We start from the raw sequence: 20,160 nt of genomic DNA, 5'->3' as shown, positions 1-20,160 counted from the left end.
GGTCAAAACAGTGAATATGATATATGTTACACATATCCCCAAGAGGGAGCGCAAGCGTGCACTAAGGGACGTCTGCGCCGCCGGTCGCCCCAAAACTCAACCCATGGTCAGCCTGTCCGATCACCTTCGATCGCAGAGACCATCCGACCAGTATCCGTCATGGAGGTTTGGCAGCATTGGTCCTCGACCCAATTATCGACGGATTCCATCTCACAGAGTCCTCATGGACGGCGGCAGCAGTCTTAACCTCCTTTATCAGGACACTGTCTGCAAAATGGGTATTGATCCATCAAGAATCAAGCCCACCAAAACCACCTTTAAAGGAGTGATCCCCGGCGTTGAAGCCCGTTCTACGCGCACCATAACATTGGATGTAGTATTCGGTTCGCCGGACAACTTCCGAAGCGAAGACTTGATCTTTGACATCGTCCCCTTCCGCGGTGGCTATCATGCACTGCTCCGACGAACCACCTTCGTCCGCTTCAACACGGTCCCACATTATGCTTACTTAAAGCTCAAAATGCCCGGACCCCGCGGTGTCATTACAATTAATGGAAATACGGAGCGCTCCCTCCGTACCGAGGAGCACACCGCGGCCCTCGCAGCCGAGGTACAAAGCGGCCCTATTAAGCTGCACACCTTATCGGCCATCAAGCCCCCGGACAAACGAGTCCGGTCAACTCTGTGTGATGACAACTCGGCACCTCCAGAGCTAGCCTAGCAGTTTTGCCTCCGTCGATTGCCGCACACACCCGCGGCATTTGTACCGCATGTGCATAATTACGCACTCAAAATACCTTGGGCATTAACGGAGGCACAATACGGATGGATCTATAGCACGACTACACCCTATATGACTTGGACCTTTTTTCTCTTTTTGATTACTTTTCCCTCTCTTCTTCAATACCACAGGTGCATTAAAACCTAGCTACTCCATGGATGAACAAGGACTCTACCCGAGCCCGGTTTCGTAAGAATGACCGTGGACCATTCCTTTCAAGGAACCTCCCTCAAAGACGAAAGCGACGCAGACATGCGGCAGGATCTTCAAAGACCACCTTTTTAGGACATGTATGGAGCTCTTCCTTTACCTACAAATTCCTGGCATGTAAAATAGCCTTGACCTGTACGCCATCCTCTATAAGAGTATGTTTTAAACGTATAATGGAAATGTTTTTTTTTCCTACCTTATTCGGCATTGACCTACTCCATTCTGTCTTCACAACCAATGGACACGCACACAGTGGCATTAACGGCCAGGGGCTCTATTTCGCCACAAACATTCAAAATCAAAAGGTCCGAACACTTTTACAGTATACTTCGGCGTCCAAAATTTTGCATTATATGCATCGGCTCCGAATCATGTCTTTGGTCAATAGTTGGGTTGCCTGGCTCCTGTGCTTACCACCTTACGTTCCGCTTGTGCGGCTAAGGTAGTAAAGGGAGAACTACTGCGATTGTGTTTCTGGCTCGCTTAGTCAAGCACCTCAGTAGAGAAAGCCGAAAACTGACTGTCATGATGCGGCGCAAGCTGGTCAGCAATTCGGCGACTTACTAAATCTCTAGCGATTTCTTCCGTATTATAGGAAGAACTGGTCTCTACCCGGTCAGGCGTCTCAAGCACCCCGAGTTAGGACAATTGAACGACACGAGGGGCTACGCCTCTAAATTCCATTCTCAAACTCCTCTAGCCAAGTGAGAGTGTTAAAGCCGCATAGTCGGATTGCCTCGTTCGCTGCACGATCACCTCCTTTACAGACCAAGATGTTGGAACAAGTGTGGTTGCATGCTATTCTGAACACCCTCGTAGCATCTACGAGGGGGCCAAAGCCGACGACTGGCAAAATTTCAGATATAACAAACGGCCGCACAAGAGGAAAATAATTTGTAAAAAAAGCAAGCATGTTATACGTAGGCCTTGTTTCATAAAAAGTCTGGACAATCCGGATACATCCATTCGAACATAAGATCCTTCGAGCATTGACCCTCTATCAAACGGGTACCCTCCAGGACATCTTCGAAATAGCGCTCCGGTGTGAGGTGGTCCTTGCCTCCAAGCGGGCCCTCAACTGCCACAACGGCGGCCTTCATTTTCACCCAGTGCATCTTGACACGGGCGAACGCCATCCGCGCACCTTCTATGCATGCCGACTGCTTGATTGCAGCAATTCAGGGCAACGCGTCACAGAGTCGTCGCACCAGGCCAAAGTAGCTGCTCAGAACGGGTTCGGTCGGCCATAGCTGGACTATAACGTCCCTCATGGCCAAGCCGGACACGCAGCTCGGCCCATTGCACCATCTGGTCTTTCAATAGCAATTGCGACTAGAACAGCTTCTCCTTCGTGTGCCCCTCCTGGGCCCAGAAGAACTGCGAGGCGTCAGCAGCACTCTTCGGAAGATCCGCGAATGCATCCGAAAAACTCCATAGTCGAGTGAGCAGGGTATACTTCTGGCTGCCGAATTTACTCTGTAAAAGGAAGTGCTTACCAACCGCTATTTGGTTGGCCTGCTTGATCTCCTCGCGCGGCGCATGGGACTCGTTCCGCGCCTCCTCGGCTCCCTAGAGAGCGTTGGCTAGTTCAGCCGCTTGGGCTTCATTTTTCTTTTCCAAGGACTCACACTTACTGGCGGCGTCCTTGATTTCTTGCTCTACTTCGGTCACCCGCTCCTCATATCGGAGGCGGGCAGCTTGTTCGGCCTTCAAATCCACGGCCGCTTTATCAGCAGCTGCTTGGCGTATCCGCGCCTGCTCCTTAGCCTGGGCAAGGTCACCCTTCAGGGTCTCGACTACGGCTGTGCTTCTTGCAAATGAACAGGCCAACAAAGGAGCTTAGACTCTGCATGAAATATCATCTCGGGTGTGTAAACATTTTTCCTTTTCTCGAAAACATACCATGTGCCTCATCAAACCTCTTGTTGATGTGGACGAGATCCTCATGAGCGAGCCCTAGCTTCCGCTTGAGCTCGGATACTTCGGCGGCCCTGGCAACTGCCGCTAACAGTGATGCCTATTTTTCAAAATAGACAGATACATTATCTCCTGTGAATACTATGGATCCTCTGTTCGGCCTTTTTCCGCAAACCGAATAGAGTCTCAGGGGCTACTATCTATACACAAGCATATTTTCTCATATGAATAGTGGCTAAAAGGTCTTACATCGCATACCTCGAAGCCTGTTAATAGGCTAGTGAAGGCTTCGTTCAGTCCGCTCTTGGCGGACTGAACCTTTTCAGCCACCGCACCCATTAGGGTACGGTGCTCCTCCATGATGGAAGCGCGTTGAAGCATTCCCATTAGTGCGTTCAGCGCCTCCGGATTAGTGGAGGTCGCCGCTGGAGTTGGCGCTTCCCCCTCCTTGGAAGGGGGTCACTTATTCGGCTCCGGAGCCACACGGGTGTCCGGAGTGGTGTCCGGCTGGGGACCAGACTGGTCAGGGCCCCGGCCGTAAGTCTCCAGGGGGATTGCATCCCCCATGTTCTCGGTGGCCGAGGCATTACCCCCGGCACCGTCTTGGCGTTCCCCCGCACCGTCTTGGAGGTCCTTTGGGATAATACCTCGGCAGCGTCTGTAGTAGGTGGTGGGGAGGTTCGCGAAGGTGATTCGCTCTCCATCATCTCCGACGCCAGAGAATTCCCCGATGATGAAGATAGCTGGGGAAGATCGCGGGCCGGACTACAGCACATGATTTAATATGATTCCCATGATTCGAAAAAGACTGGATGTGTGTAGAGCATCTTTAGATACTTACGATTTGGCTAGGGGCTTGACCTTAGGGCGATGCTTGGGGACGGCTTCGGCATCCGAATCCGAGTCATCGGACAGGGATATTTTCCCCCTCTTGGGCGCCTCTGCCTCCGAGTCTATGGAGGCTGCCCTCTTCTTCCCCTTGGGAGTAGGGTTATCTTCTTCCTCTCCTCTTCGTCCTCGTCTTCATCCCCCTCATGGGAGGAGAGAGCCTCGGTCCCTCCGGACACTGCATCCGAAGTACCTTTATGGCGGAGGCCACTTTCGCCCCCCTTGCCTTTCTTCTTCTTGTCCTTCTTCGTCGGCGCCTGGTATGGCGCCGGAACCAGTGATACTTCTCCATCGTATCTACTTTTCCAAACACTTTTGCCCTTGTTTTGGACTCTAACTTGCATGATTTGAATGGAACTAACCCGGATTGACACTGTTTTCAGCAGAATTGCCATGGTGTTAGTTTTGTGCAGAAATAAAAGTTCTCGGAATGACCTGAAACTTCACGGAGAATATTTTTGGAATAAATAAAAAATACTTGCGAAAGAATCAACACCAGGGGGCCCACACCCTGTCCACGAGGGTGGGGGGCGCGCCCACCCCCCTGGGACGCGCCCTCCTGCCTCATGGGCCCCCTAAGGCTCCACCGACCTCAACTCCAACTCTATGTATTCACGTTTGGGGAGAAAAAAATCAGAGAGAAGGATCCATCGCGTTTTACGATACGGAGCCGCCGCCAAGCCCTAATCTCTCTCGGGGGGGCTGGTCTGGAGTCCGTTCGGGGCTCCGGAGAGGGGAATCCGTTGCCGTCGTCATCATCAACCTTCCTCCATCACCATTTTCATGATGCTCACCGCCGTGCGTGAGTAATTCCATTGTAGGCTTGCTAGACGGTGATGGGTTGGATGAGATTTATCATGTAATCAAGTTAGTTTTGTTAGGGTTTGATCCCTAGTATTCATTATGTTTTGAGATTGATGTTGCTATGACTTTGCTATGCTTAATGCTTGTCACTAGGGCCCGAGTGCCATGAATTCAGATCTGAACCTATTATGTTTTCATGAATATATGTGAGTTCTTGATCCTATCTTGCAAGTCAATAGTCACCTACTATGTGTTATGATCCGGTAACCCCGAAGTGACAATAATCGGGACCACTCCCGGTGATGACCGTAGTTTGAGGAGTTCATGTATTCACTAAGTGTTAATGCTTTGGTCCGGTACTCTATTAAAAGGAGGCCTTAATATCCCTTAGTTTCCAATAGGACCCCGCTGCCACGGGAGGGTAGGACAAAAGATGTCATGCAAGTTCTTTTCCATAAGCACGTATGACTATATTCGGAATACATGCCTACATTACATTGATGAACTGGACCTAGTTCTGTGTCACCCTATGTTATAACTGTTGCATGAGGAATCGCATCTGACATAATTATCCATCACTGATCCAATGCCTAGGAGCTTTTCACATATTGATCTTCGCTTAGTTACTTTTCCGTTGCCACTGTTACAATTACTGCAAAGCTGCTACTGTTACTTTTGCCACTGTTACCGTTACTTCCATATTACTTTGCTACTAAATACTTTGTTGCAGATATTAAGTTTTCCAGGTGTGGTTGAATTGACAACTCAACTGCTAATATTTGAGAATATTCTTTGGCTCCCCTTTTGTCGAATCAATAAATTTGGGTTGAATACTCTACCCTCGAAAACTGTTGCGATCCCCTATACTTGTGGGTTATCAAGACTGTTTTCTGGCGCCGTTGCCGGGGAGCATAGCTCTATTCTTGGAGTCACTTGGGATTTATATCTGTTGATCACTATGAGGAACTTGAAAGACGAAAAACCCAAGATTTATCCCTCAACTACGAGGGGAGGTAAGAATCTGTCATCTAGCTCTGCACTTGATTCACCTTCTGTTATGAGTAAAATTGCGACACCTACTCCTGCTATTGATTCTGATATGTCGCATGTTATTGATGATGCCACTTCTGCTTTGCATGATACTTATGATGAAACTACTTCTATGCTTGATAATATTGTGCCATTAGGTGAATTTCTTGATGAACAACTTGCTAGGGTTAGAGAGAATGAAATTATTGAAACTGATAATATTGATGAAAGTGATGATGAAGATTCTCCCCCTAGATATGAATTGCCTGATGTGCCTGACGGTTATGCTATGGATGAAGAAACTGCTAGAGATTTTCTTGCTTGCAATGATAGATATAATCTTAAGAAACTGTTAACTAAGCTGAAAGAAAAGTCTTTGAATGCTAGAATGAAATATGACCCCGCTTTTGCTACTTCACCTATATGTATTTCTGATAAGGATTATGATTTCTCTGTCGATCCTGAGTTAATTACTTTGGTTGAATACGATCCTTTCTATGGCTATGAATCTGAAATTGTTGTGGCACATCTTACTAAATTAAATGATATAGCCACCCTATTCACTCATGAGGAAAAAATTTGTTACTACTATATCCTTAAGTTATTTCCGTTCTCATTAAAGGGTGATGCTAAAACATGGTTTAATTCTCTTACTCCTGGTTGTGTGCGTAGTCCCAAGGATATGATTTATTACTTCTCTGCTAAATATTTCCCCGCTCATAAGAAACAAGCTGCCTTAAGGGAAATATATAATTTTGTGCAAATTGAAGAAGAGAGTCTCGCACAAGCTTGGGGGAGGCTTCTCCGATTACTTAATGCTTTGCCTGGTCATCCTCTCAAGAAAAATGAAATACTTGATATCTTTTATAATTGACTAACTGATGCTTCCAGAGACCACCTGGATAGTTGTGCTGGTTGTGTTTTCAGGGAAAGAACTGTTGATCAAGCTGAATTGCTATTGAATAATATGTTGTGTAATGATAACAATTGGACACTTCCTAAACCAACTCCTAAACCAACTCCGAAGAAAAGGGGTATTCTATTTCTCAGTGCTGAAGATATGCAAGAGGCAAAGAAATCTATGAAAGAAAAGGGTATTAAATCTGAAGATGTTAAGAATTTACCACCTATCGACATGGTCTTGATAACCCGACATCGGTAGTAAAGGTAAATTCTCTCTATAGATTTGATGAAGGTGATATTCCTCGTTATAAGTCTGCTAGTCAATGCTTGGATGAGTTTGATAATTTTATTGTTAAACAAGAAAACTTCAATGCTTATGTTGGTAGAAAATTTAAACGTAATGCTTATATGATTGAACACTTGAGTGATTATATGTCTAGAGTTAAGGGTGAACTTAAACTTATTAGTAAACATGCTTCTATGGTTACCACTCAAGTAGAACAAGTGCTTAAAGCTCAGAATGACTTTCTCAATGAATTAAATAATAAGAAAAATGATAATGTTGTTAGAGTTATGACTAGAGGGGGTAAAATGACTCAGGAACCTTTGTATCCTGAGGGCCACCCTAAGAGAGTTGAGCAAGATTCTCAGAGAACTAATGTTGATGCATCTAGTCCTGCTAAGAAGAAAAAGAAAAATGATAGGACTTTATATGCTTCTAGTAAACCTGTTGTTGACATACCTGAGAATCCGAATGATATTTCTATTTCTGATGCTAAAACACAATCTGGTGATGAACATGAACCTAGTGATAATATTAATGATGATGTTCATGTTGATGCTCAACCTAGCAATAACAATGATGTAGAGATTGAACCTGCTGTTGATCTTGATAACCCACAATCAAAGAATCAACGTTATGATAAGAGAGATTTCATTGCTAGGAAGCACGGTAAAGAAAGAGAACCATGGGTTCAGAAACCCATGCCTTTTCCTCCTAAACTGTTGAGTATAAGGATTATTAGGAAGTATAGGATAGACTAGGATTTGGTCTTGCCTTGTCTTGTACTCCAAGTTGGTCTTTGTACTCCTATATATATGCCCACGAGGCTCAAGCAATACATAAATTATTCCACCAAATCTCTCTCTCCCTTCTAACATGGTATCAGCCTAATCACGCTCCAAACCCTGGCCGCCGCTGCTTCCGCACCCGCGCGCCGCCCCTGGGGCGGTCGGCCTCCATGACCGCCGCCGGGGGCCGCGCCGCCCGTACCTAGGGTTCGTCCGCCGGCCGTGTTGGTCGGCTGCCCTAGAGAGTCTTTTTCCCGAGCCCTTGCTCCGGGGTTTTTTCGCTCTCTCGCCGGTCGTTTTGATCGGCATTTTTCTTTTTGGTTTTCCGATATATTCTTGATCGGTTTGCGTCGCCCGCCGCCGCCGTCGACCCCCGTGTGCCTCTACTCCAACCCCGACGCGACCAGCCGACCTCTCCTCCCACCCGGCGGCCACGCGCGTGATACGTCTCCAACGTATCTATAATTTATGAAGTATTCATGCTATTATATTATCCATCTTGGATGTTTTATGGGCTTTACTATGCACTTTTATATTATTTTTGGGACTAACCTATTGACTCAGAGCCCAGTGCCAGTTCCTGTTTTTTCCCTTGTTTCAGTGTTTCGAAGAAAAGGAATATCAAACGGAGTCGAAACGAAATGAAACCTTCTGGAAAAGTTATTTTTGGAAGGAAAGCAACCTGATAGACTTGGAGTGCACGTGAGGAAAGAAATGAGGGAGCCACGAGGTAGGGGGCGCGCCCACTCCCCTAGGGCGCGCCCTCCACCCTCGTGGGCCCCTTGTGGCTCCCCTGACGTATTTCTTCCGCCTATATATATCCATATACCCTAAAACGATCAGGGGATAGAATAGATCTGGAGTTCCGCCGCCGCAAGCCTCTGTAGCCACCAAAAACCTCTCGGGACCCTGTTCCGGCACCCTGCCGGAGGGGGGAACCCTCACCGGTGGCCATCTTCATCATCCCGACGCTCTCCATGACAAGGAGGGAGTAGTTCACCCTCGGGGCTGAGGGTATGTACCAGTAGCTATGTGTTTGATCTCTCTCTCTCTCTCGTGTTCTTGATTTGGCACGATCTTGATGTATCGCGAGCTTTGCTATTATAGTTGGATCTTATGTTGCTTCTCCCCCTCTACTCTCTTGTAATGGATTGAGTTTTCCCTTTGAAGTAATATTATCGGATTGAGTCTTTAATGATTTGAGAACACTTGATGTATGTCTTGCCGTGCGTATCTGTGGTGACAATGGGATATCACGTGATTCACTTGATGTATGTTTTGGTGATCAACTTGCGGGTTCCGCCCATGAACTTATGCATAGGGGCTGGCACACGTTTTCGTCTTGATTCTCCGGTAGAAACTTTGGGGCACTCTTTGAGGTTCTATGTGTTGGTTGAATAGATGAATCTGAGATTGTGTGACGCATATCGTATAATCATACCCACGGATACTTGAGGTGACATTGGAGTATCTAGGTGACATTAGGGTTTTGGTTGATTTGTGTCTTAAGGTGTTATTCTAGTACGAACTCTAGGGCTGTTTGTGACACTTATAGGAATAGCCCAACGGATTGATTGGAAAGAATAACTTTGAGGTGGTTTCGTACCCTACCATAATCTCTTCGTTTGTTCTCCGCTATGAGTGACTTTGGAGTGACTCTTTGTTGCATGTTGAGGGATAGTTATATGATCCAATTATGTTATTATTGTTGAGAGAACTTGCACTAGTGAAAGTATGAACCCTAGGCCTTGTTTCCTAGCATTGCAATACCGTTTGTGCTCACTTTTATCATTAGTTACCTTGCTGTTTTTATATTTTTCAGATTACAAAAACCTATATCTATCATCCATATTGCACTTGTATCACCATCTCTTCGCCGAACTAGTGCACCTATACAATTTACCATTGTATTGGGTTTGTTGGGGACACAAGAGACTCTTTGTTATTTGGTTGCAGGGTTGCTTGAGAGAGACCATCTTCATCCTACGCCTCCCACAGATTGATAAACCTTAGGTCATCCACTTGAGGGAAATTTGCTACTGTCCTACAAACCTCTGCACTTGGAGGCCCAACAACGTCTACAAGAAGAAGGTTGTGTAGTAGACATCAAGCTCTTTTCTGGCGTCGTTGCCGGGGAGGTGAGTGCTTGAAGGTATATCTTGAGATCTTGCAATCGAATCTTTTAGTTTCTTGTTTTATCACTAGTTTAGTTTATAAAAGAAAACTACAAAAAAATGGAATTGAGGATGCCTCATATGCTTCATCTTTTTAATGTCTTCCGTGAAAATAAGGATTCCGATAATTGTGCTCAATTGCTAGAGGAAGAATGCATTAAAATGTTTGGCACTAAATCTTTGAATGATGAGCATGATTGCAATGTTGTTAGTATGAATTCTTTGAATACCTATGATGCTAATGATATGCAAAGCCACAAGCTTGGGGATGCTATGTTTGATGAAGATGATATGTTTAGTCCCCCAAGTTTTGATGAGCAAATTTATTGTGATGAAAGCATGCCTCCTATTTATGATGATTATTTTGATGACACGTATGCTATAAAGAATAAACATAACCATGAAACTTGTCGTCATGATTTTAATTTTCAATTGGATTATGCTTCACATGATAGTTATTTTGTTGAGTTTGCTCCCACTACTATTCATGAGAAGAAATTTGCTTATGTGGAGAGTAATAAAAATTATATGCATGTAGATCATGAAAAGAATGCTTTATGTGATGGTTATATTGTTGAATTCATTCATGATGGTACTGAAATTTATTATGAGGGAGGAATATATGCTTGTAGGAATTGCAATAGTATCAAGTTTCCTCTCTATGTGTTGAAAATCTTGAAGTTATGCTTGTTTTGCCTTCCTATGCTAGTTGATTATTGTTCCCATAAGTTGTTTGATCACAAAATCCCTATGCATAGGAAGTGGGTTAGACTTAAATGTGCTAGTCATATTCTTCATGATGCTCTCTTTATGTTTCAATTCTTATCTTTTATGTGAGCATCACTGAAATCATCATGCCTAGCTAGGGGCGTTAAACGTTAGCGCTTGTTGGGAGGCAACCCAATTTTATTTTAGTTTCTTGCTTTTTGGTTCTGTTTAGTAATAAATAATCCATCTAGCTTCTGTTTAGATGTTGTTTTGTGTTTTAATTAGTGTTTGTGCCAAGTAGAACCTTTGGGAAGACTTGGGTGAAGTCTTTGTGATCATGCTGTAAAAAACAGAAACTTTAGCGCTCACGAGATTAGCTCAAACTTTTTACTGGAGAGTGATATTTAGTTGATTCTTTTTGCAGATGATTACTAGACAAATTCCTCAGGTCCAACAATTTATTTTAGAATTTTTGGAGTTTATAAGTTTGTGTTAGTTACAGATTACTACAGACTGTTCTGTTTTTGACAGATTCTGTTTTTCGTGTGTTGTTTGCTTATTTTGATGACTCTATGGCTAGTAAAATAGCTTATAAACCATAGAGAAGTTGGAATGTAGTAGGTTTAACACCAATATAAATAAAGAATTAGTTCATTACATTACCATGAAGTGGTGTTTTGTTTTCTTTCGCTAATGGAGCTCACGAGATTTTCTGTTAAGTTTTGTGTTGTGAAGTTTTCAAGTTTTGGGTAAAGATTCGATGGACTATGGAATAAGGAGTGGCAAGAGCCTAAGCTTGGGGATGCCCAAGGCACCACAAGGTAATATTCAAGGATAACCAAGAGCCTAAGCTTGGGGATGCCCCGGAAGGCATCCCCTCTTTCGTCTTCGTTCATCGGTAACTTTACTTGGAGCTATATTTTCATTCACCACATGATATGTGTTTTGCTTGGAGCATCATTTTATTTTATTTTGCTTTGCTTGCTGTTGAAATAAAATACCAAGATCTTAAATTCTTAAATGAGAGATAGTCTTCACATAGCTACATAATTATTTAACTACTCATTGATCTTCACTTATATCTTTTTGGAGTAGTTTGTCATTTACTCGTGTGCTTCACTTATATCTTATGAGTAAATGGTTGAATGATTTGAATGTCATAAATCTGAAATTATATATGTTTCATATGCCTTTCCCATGGGGAGTAATGCCTTCACATATAAGAAGTAGAGGTGGTAAATTTTTTGAAGGTTAGCAAACATTGTATTGGTCACTTGAACAATTCATGAAAGAATATTGAAGGAAGAGAGATTTCACATATAAATATACTATCTTGGACATCTTCTATGATTGTGAGCCCCATTAATTATTTTCAAACCTGAGAAAATTAGTTGAAGTTGGACAAGGAAGACAACATAATGAGTTATGCTTGGGTATATTTGTATAGAAGTTATATTGTTATGGATCCTCTAACATGTGGTGCTTGCTATTTAGAATCCTTTGCTAGCCAAAATATCTGTACTAAGAGGGAATGTTGCTTGTGCATCCAAACTCCTTGAACCATGTTTCTTCCATGAGTGTCCACCATATCTACCTATATGCGGTATTTACCTGCCATTCCAAGTAAATTTGCATGTGCCAAACTCTAAACCTTTAAATAATAATCTATTTGTATGCCCGAATCGCTCATGTAGCGACTACGGGTTAGCAGTATCTTCCATGCTAGGTGGGTTATTCTCACGATGAGTGGACTCCGCTCATCATTCACGAGAAAATGGCTGGTAACTGGGATGCCCAGTCCCATGATCAAAAGATCGAAATCAAATCAAAAATAATTGCAAACAAAACTCCCCCAGGTTTGATGTTAGTTGGAGGCACCCATTGTTTCGGGCAAGCCATGGATTGATGATTGTTGGTGGAGGGGGAGTAAAAATATTTACCTTTCTGTTTGGGAACCGCCTATAATGTATGTAGTATGGAAGATATTGGGAACTCTTGGTCGTTATGTTGACAATGAAAGCATACCTCTCAAAATTATTTTCATCTCTGTTTTTGCTTCGAGCTCTGGCACCTCTGCAAATCCCTGCTTCCCTCTGCGAAGGGCCTATCTTTTACTTTTATGCAAGAGTCAGTAGTATTCCTTCTCATTCCAACCTACTCTTTAGTTGGCAAGCATCATGTGATGGAAAGATCTAGGCATATATGGCCACTCAAATATATTTGAGCATGAATTATTACTGTTGACATTACCCCTGAGGTAAAAGGTTGGGAGGTGAAACATTAAGCCCCTATCTTTCTCTGTGTTCGATGAATACATTTGTTCTAAAAATATGCTTTGAGTGGTAGCAATCATGGAAGACTAAATGATAGTTGAGTATGTGAAGTTTGCTGAATCAAAGCTCTGACATAGACTCTTCCTGAAAATAAGATGAATTGTAATTGTTTGATGACTAATAACACGGTTTGTTAGTTTTCAAGAAAGTTTATGATCTATACTTTAACAACAGTGTGTTACTTGATCATGCAAAGTTCTATGAGTTGAGCTACTGTTATGACATATAATGATGCTAGAAAAAGTGATTGAAATTATCATTGATCAAAATTATGCACCTGCTAGCATTCACACTTCATAAATTATTTCTTTTATCATTTACCTACTCGAGGACGTGTAACGCCCACGATGCGGCTATATCTCCCACGTGTTGAGGCACGACTTAGAGGCATAACCGCATAGTGGTTTTGTCGCAAGAAGGGTCATCTTCACACAATCCCATGTAATGTACAAGAATGGGATAAAGAGTTGGCTTACAATCGCCACTTCACACAATACATAAATATAATTCATACATCATCCAAAATACAAACATATAGACCGACTACGGTCAAGATCCAGATGAAAATAAGATAACCCCAAATGCTAGATCCCCGATCGTCCCAACTGGGCTCCGCTACTGATCATCAGGAAAAGACACATAGTAACGACCACGTTCCTCGTCGAACTCCCACTTGAGATCGACCCCATCATCTGCACTGGCATCGTCGGCACCTGCAACTGCTTTGGTAGAATCTGTGAGTCACGAGGACTCAGCAATCTCACACCCGCGAGATCAAGACTATTTAAGCTTATAGGAAAGGATGGTGTAATGAGGTGGAGCTGCAGTGGCAATAAGCATATAAGGTGGCTAACATACGCAAAAGAGAGCGAGAAGAGAAGCAACGGAATGGTCGTCATCTAGCAATGACCAAGAAGTGATCTTGAACTCCTACTTACGTCATACATAACACAGACTGTGTTCACTTCCCGGACTCCGCCGAGAAGAGACCATCACGGCTACACACGCAGTTGATGTGTTTTAATTGGGTCAAGTGACAAGTTCTCTACAACCGGACATTAACAAATTCCCATCTGCCTCATAACCGCGGGCACGGCTTTCGAAAGATAAAACCCTGCAGGGGTGTCCCAACTTAGCCCATCATAAGCTCTCACGGTCAACGAAGGATAAACCTTCTCCCGGAAAGACCCGATCAGTCTCGGAATCCTGGTTTACAAGACATTTCGACAATGGTAAAACAAGACCAGCAAAGCCGCCCAAATGTGCCGACAAATCCCGATAGGAGCTGCACATATCTCGTTCTCAGGGCACACCGGATGAACACTACGTACAGCTAAAACCAATCCTCGAGTTTCCCCAAGGTGGCGCTGCAAGTGGCTCTAGTTTGGACCAGCACTCAGAGGAACACTGGCCCGGGGGTTTAAACAAAGATGACCCTCGGGCTCGCGAAAACCCGGGGAAAAAGGCTTAGGCGGCAAATGGTAAAACTAAAGTTGGGCCTTGCTGGAGGAGTTTTATTCAAGGCGAACTGTCAAGGGGGTCCCATAAATCACCCGACCACGTAAGGAACGCAAACTCAAGGAACATAATCCCGGTATATCAGTAACTAGGGCGGCAAGAGTGGAACAAAACACCAGGCATAAGGCCGAGCCTTCCACCCTTTACCAAATATATAGATGCATTAATTAAATAAGAGATATTGTGATATCCCAACATATCCATGTTCCGACATGGAACAAACTTCAACTTCACCTGCAACTAGCAACGCTATAAGAAGGGCTGAGCAAAAGCGGTAACTTAGCCAAACAACGGTTTGCTAGGAAAGGATGGTTAGAGGCTGACATGGCAATATGGGAGACATGATATAGCAAGTGATAGGTAGCGCAGCATGGCAATAGAGCGAACAACTAGCAAAGCAAAGATAGAAGTGATTTCAAGGGGTGGTCATCTTGCCTGCAAGGTTCTCAGAGTTGTCGAAAGCTTGATCCTCGTAGGCGTACTCAACAGGTTCCTCGTTCACGGACTCGTCTCCCGGCTCTACCCAAGACAAGAACACAAACAACGGAACCACAATCAATCACGAGAAATGCACAAGCAACATGATGCAAAACATGTATGATATGCAAGATATGACATGCGATGCATATGCGTGCTCCGGAAGGAAAATGATGAACAAGGCAGTAACTTGGCAAACCAATCATGCCACTGGAAAGATGAGATGATTTCGGTCGAAATCGATATAAAGATCACCGGAAACGGATGCACGGTTTGCAAATGGCAAGCAAAACAAGAATGACACGAATCTGCGATTAACAGCATGATAGCACTTAAAATGCAACAAGCAACAATGCTACAGCACTCCAACATAGCAACAAAGCATATGACAGTAATCTACAGGAGATTCTTGACAAAAGATGAACACTGAGCTACGGCTAGATCACAACATATCAAGCTCAAACAAGCATGGCAAAAGTGCAAAAGATAACAGGATCACAGACTGAAAAACTGGACATGGCAGAAAACAGCATCAGGTAGCAATGTTCAGAGCACGAAATCAACATGCTACAGGAACTTAACATAGCAAAACAAGGCATGGTAGTGTTCTACTAAATGCATATGACAAAAGTCCCTTACTTACCATAAGCCAAAAAGGACCAGAAGATATGATGGCAAGCATGTGAACATAGCAAGTTTCGTTATCAGGTTCCAGACTTAGCAGAAAACAGAGCACGGCAGAAATAATAATATGTAGGCATGTTGGTGAGCTTGATGCACTCACCACAAAGCAATGCATGACAAAAAAAGCATACCTACAGAATGATGGCATGTTTATGAAGCTATCCATGGCAAGAACAAAAGCATAGCATGAATGGATCAACTACAATAAGCTTGGCAAGATTGCATATCATGTTAAGAATCTTCCAGAAATATTTTATAGCAAAAGTAGAGCAAGATTGAGTCATAATTGCAAACAAGGGCAGGAATGGATCAATTACAACTATAGCTACAAAACATCCTTACTGAACATCACCAAAATATGCATTGATCTCTCTGTAGCATCAAGTTTACATGGCAAAAAAATAAAAGCAGACAAGGACTTGGAGAAATCACTAAGTCCCTGAAATCAGAAACATTATGGAGCCTACTTTGCATGCTTGTGCTAGTCACCACAGAGATCAAAAAAATAAATGGAATACACCCTTGGAAAGATGGCATGGCATACAACAAAACACATGTAGAGCTCATGCCCATAAGATGCACAGATTAAATGATACAAAAAAAACAAATCTCCAAGTTCTGATAAGAACCAGCAGATAACAGCAACTAGCCCTCTTGCAACAGAGATTTGGGCATCAAGAGGACCTCTAATGAACATGGTGCAATTGAACAAAATGTAGAGCATCATGAGGCGAACAATTTGACATATTACACGCGCAAAACGGAGCTATGCACAGTGAGTTATGGAGCTATGAACAGGAGTATATATTGTGAGAAAAAAGGACTTGGAGGAAATTAGGGTTTCGGGAAAAGTCAACGTTCGCCTCATCCTCACCAGATCCGATCGAGGGCTTGGCCGAGCTTCGACGGGGCGGTGGCCGGAGATGGGGCCGGCGACGGAGGGAGGAGAGGAGGCGGCGGGGCGCGACGAGGAGGAAGGGGACGGCGGCGGCGGAGGAGGAGACCGGAGGAGGCGCGGCGCCGGCGTCGGCCGCCACCGACGGAAGGAGCGGCGTGAGCGCGGCGGCGGTCGCCGGAGCCCCGGGCAGCGGCGGTCGGCGGAGCGAGCGCGGGCGGCGTTGGGCCGCGGGGGCCGGCGCTGGGCCCTCGCGGGCTTCAGCGGCGCGCGGGTACGGGGTGACGTGGCGGCCTGAGAGTGGTCGGGAGCGGCGGCGGCTTTGTCCGGCCGGCGTACGGACATGTCCGGCACGGCGCGAGGGATTTTGCTAGGGTTCGTCTGCGTTTGTTTTCGGGAGGGGATGCTCTTTTATAGCTAGAGGGAGCTAGGAGGCTCCAAATGAGGTGCGGTTTTCGCCCACACGATCGTGATCGAACGACCTAGAGCATGGAAGAGAGTTTGGTGGGTTTTGGGCTGGTTTTTAGGGGGGTTTTGCTGCAACACACAAATGGACTTTGCGGATGCCCGGTTAACCGTTGGAGTACCAAACGACCTCCAAATGGAACGAAACTTGACCGGTGGTCTCCGGGTGGTATACTAGGGCCACTTGACAAGCCTCGGTCCATTCCGAGAAAGTTTGACACCCGCTCACGAAAGAAAACAAGAGGGATGCGCCGGAGGAGATAGGAGCGCCGGATTGCAAAACGGACAACGGGGAAAATGCTCGGATGCATGAGGCGAACACGTATGCAAATGCAATGCACATGATGACATGAAATGAAATGCATGACATGAACAAAATACAAAACGAAAGACAAAACCCGACCACGGAGAGAATATCATAACACAAAGCCGAAAATGGCAAGAGTCGGAGTTACGAATATGGAAAATTACATGCGGGGTGTTACAGGAAGAGCAGGAATTAACCTTGGGGATGCTGATACGTCTCCAACGTATCTATAATTTATGAAGTATTCATGCTATTATATTATCCATCTTGGATGTTTTATGGGCTTTACTATGCACTTTTATATTATTTTTGGGACTAACCTATTGACTCAGAGCCCAGTGCCAGTTCCTGTTTTTCCCTTGTTTCAGTGTTTCGAAGAAAAGGAATATCAAACAGAGTCGAAACGGAATGAAACCTTCTGGAGAAGTTATTTTTGGAAGGAAAGCAACCTGATAGACTTGGAGTGCATGTCAGGAAAGAAATGAGGGAGCCACGAGGTAGGGGGCGCGCCCTCCACCCTCGTGGGCCCCTCGTGGCTCCCCTGACGTATTTCTTCCGCCTATATATATCCATATACCCTAAAATGATCAGGGGATAGAATAGATCTGGAGTTCCGCCACCGCAAGCCTCTGTAGCCACCAAAAACCTCTCGGGACCCTGTTCCGGCACCCTGCCGGAGGGGGGAACCCTCACCGGTGGCCATCTTCATCATCCCGACGGTCTCCATGACGAGTAGGGAGTAGTTCACCCTCGGGGCTGAGGGTATGTACCAGTAGCTATGTGTTTGATCTCTCTCTCTCTCTCTCTCGTGTTCTTGATTTGGCACGATCTTGATGTATCGCGAGCTTTGCTATTGTAGTTGGATCTTATGTTGCTTCTCCCCCTCTACTCTCTTGTAATGGATTGAGTTTTCCCTTTGAAGTAATCTTATCGGATTGAGTCTTTAATGATTTGAGAACACTTGATGTATGTCTTGCCGTGCGTATCTGTGGTGACAATGGGATATCACGTGATTCACTTGATGTATGTTTTGGTGATCAACTTGCGGGTTCCGCCCATGAACTTATGCATAGGGGTTGGCACACGTTTTCGTCTTGATTCTCCGGTAGAAACTTTGGGGCACTCTTTGAGGTGTGTTGGTTGAATAGATGAATCTGAGATTGTGTGGCGCATATCGTATAATCATACCCACGGATACTTGAGGTGACATTGGAGTATCTAGGTGACATTAGGGTTTTGGTTGATTTGTGTCTTAAGGTGTTATTCTAGTACGAACTCTAGGGCTGTTTGTGACACTTATAGGAATAGCCCAACGGATTGATTGGAAAGAATAACTTTGAGGTGGTTTCGTACCCTACCATAATCTCTTCATTTGTTCTCCGCTATTAGTGACTTTGGAGTGACTCTTTGTTGCATGTTGAGGGATAGTTATATGATCCAATTATGTTATTATTGTTGAGAGAACTTGCACTAGTGAAAGTATGAACCCTAGGCCTTGTTTCCTAGCATTGCAATACCATTTGTGCTCACTTTTATCATTAGTTACCTTGCTGTTTTTATATTTTCAGATTACAAAAACCTATATATATCATCCATATTGCACTTGTATCACCATCTCTTCGCCGAACTAGTGCACCTATACAATTTACCATTGTATTGGGTGTGTTGGGGACACAAGAGACTCTTTGTTATTTGGTTGCAGGGTTGCTTGAGAGAGACCATCTTCACCCTACGCCTCCCACGGATTGATAAACCTTAGGTCATCCACTTGAGGGAAATTTGCTACTGTCCTACAAACCTCTGCACTTGGAGGCCCAACAACGTCTACAAGAAGAAGGTTGTGTAGTAGACATCAGCGCGCCGAGGTGGCCCATCAGGGCCAGCCGCCTTCCGCGCGTCGGTCCGCCTGTCACCCTGCGCCGGCCGTCACCGCCCTGCTCCGACCGGGACACCTGCATCACCCTGACCCGGCCGCCTCGCGCCATGCGACGGCCAATCATAGTCGTCGCTCGCGCGCCGGCCCGCCCATCGATCCACACCACCCGGCTTCGCCGCGTCTGCACGGCGGCCCGGCGGTCTACCTCGCCGGCCTCGTTCTCGGCTGCGTCGGGACGGCTACGTCAGGCTCGTCAGCTGCCTCAACTCGGACGCCGCTGCTCCGTTGGTCGCTCGGGCCTTGCTGCCCGGGCGCCAGCGCTGCTTTCGTAGCTCGGGTGCCGGTACTGACAAGCTCCTCCACGACGTCCCACGCCGTCTGTCGTCGCCGGCCTCATCCGGACTCCACGGCCACCCCGCCTCCACCGAGCGGCGTCCCCGACCTCGCGCGCGATCGGCTTGACCACCCACTAGCCACCGTGATCCGCCTCATCTACGCCGCGCGACCGACCTTGCCTGTCAGTTACGCGCGCCTCCGCAGGTCCCGTGAAGATCGTCCTGAGTACCACGCGCCTCTCCGCCGATTGAGCATCAGGATGCCGCTGCGTCGCCCCGTCGGGCTGCAGCACCTCCGCCCCGTGGTTCTCCTCGCGGCTGCATCGACTCATGCGTCACCGCTGCGTCGCCCCTTCGGGCCGTAGTGCCACGATACGCGGTCCCCGCCGCCGCCCCGAGGCCGTCCCCGCGGTTGCACCGACTCGCAAACCGCCGTTGCATCGCCCCTTCAGGCCTCAGCATCGCGGCCCGCGGTCCCCGCCGCTGCCCCGAGGTCTTCCCGCCGTCACCCCGACCCGCCTGCCGCCGCTGCGTCGCCCCTTCGGGCCGTAGCGCCGCGGCCCGCGGTCCACTCCGCCGTCACGCGCGTCGACCTCCCGTGGTATGCACCGCGCCATCTCTCTTGGCGCGGGAACGCCACCGTCCACGCCGGTCTTCGTCACGCTGTCAGGGTTCTTTGCCTACTTCGAGCACCGCCGTCGCACTCCTAACCTAGCCGCGTCCGCCGTCAGGCTGCCACACCGCTCTTCTTTGGCCGCCGCCGCCCGTCCACCCCCTTCGTCTTC

Source organism: Aegilops tauschii, chromosome 7 (genome assembly GCF_002575655.3).
Source record: "Aegilops tauschii subsp. strangulata cultivar AL8/78 chromosome 7, Aet v6.0, whole genome shotgun sequence".
Taxonomy (NCBI): Eukaryota; Viridiplantae; Streptophyta; class Magnoliopsida; order Poales; family Poaceae; genus Aegilops; species Aegilops tauschii.
Note: the sequence above shows the minus strand (reverse complement) of the source record.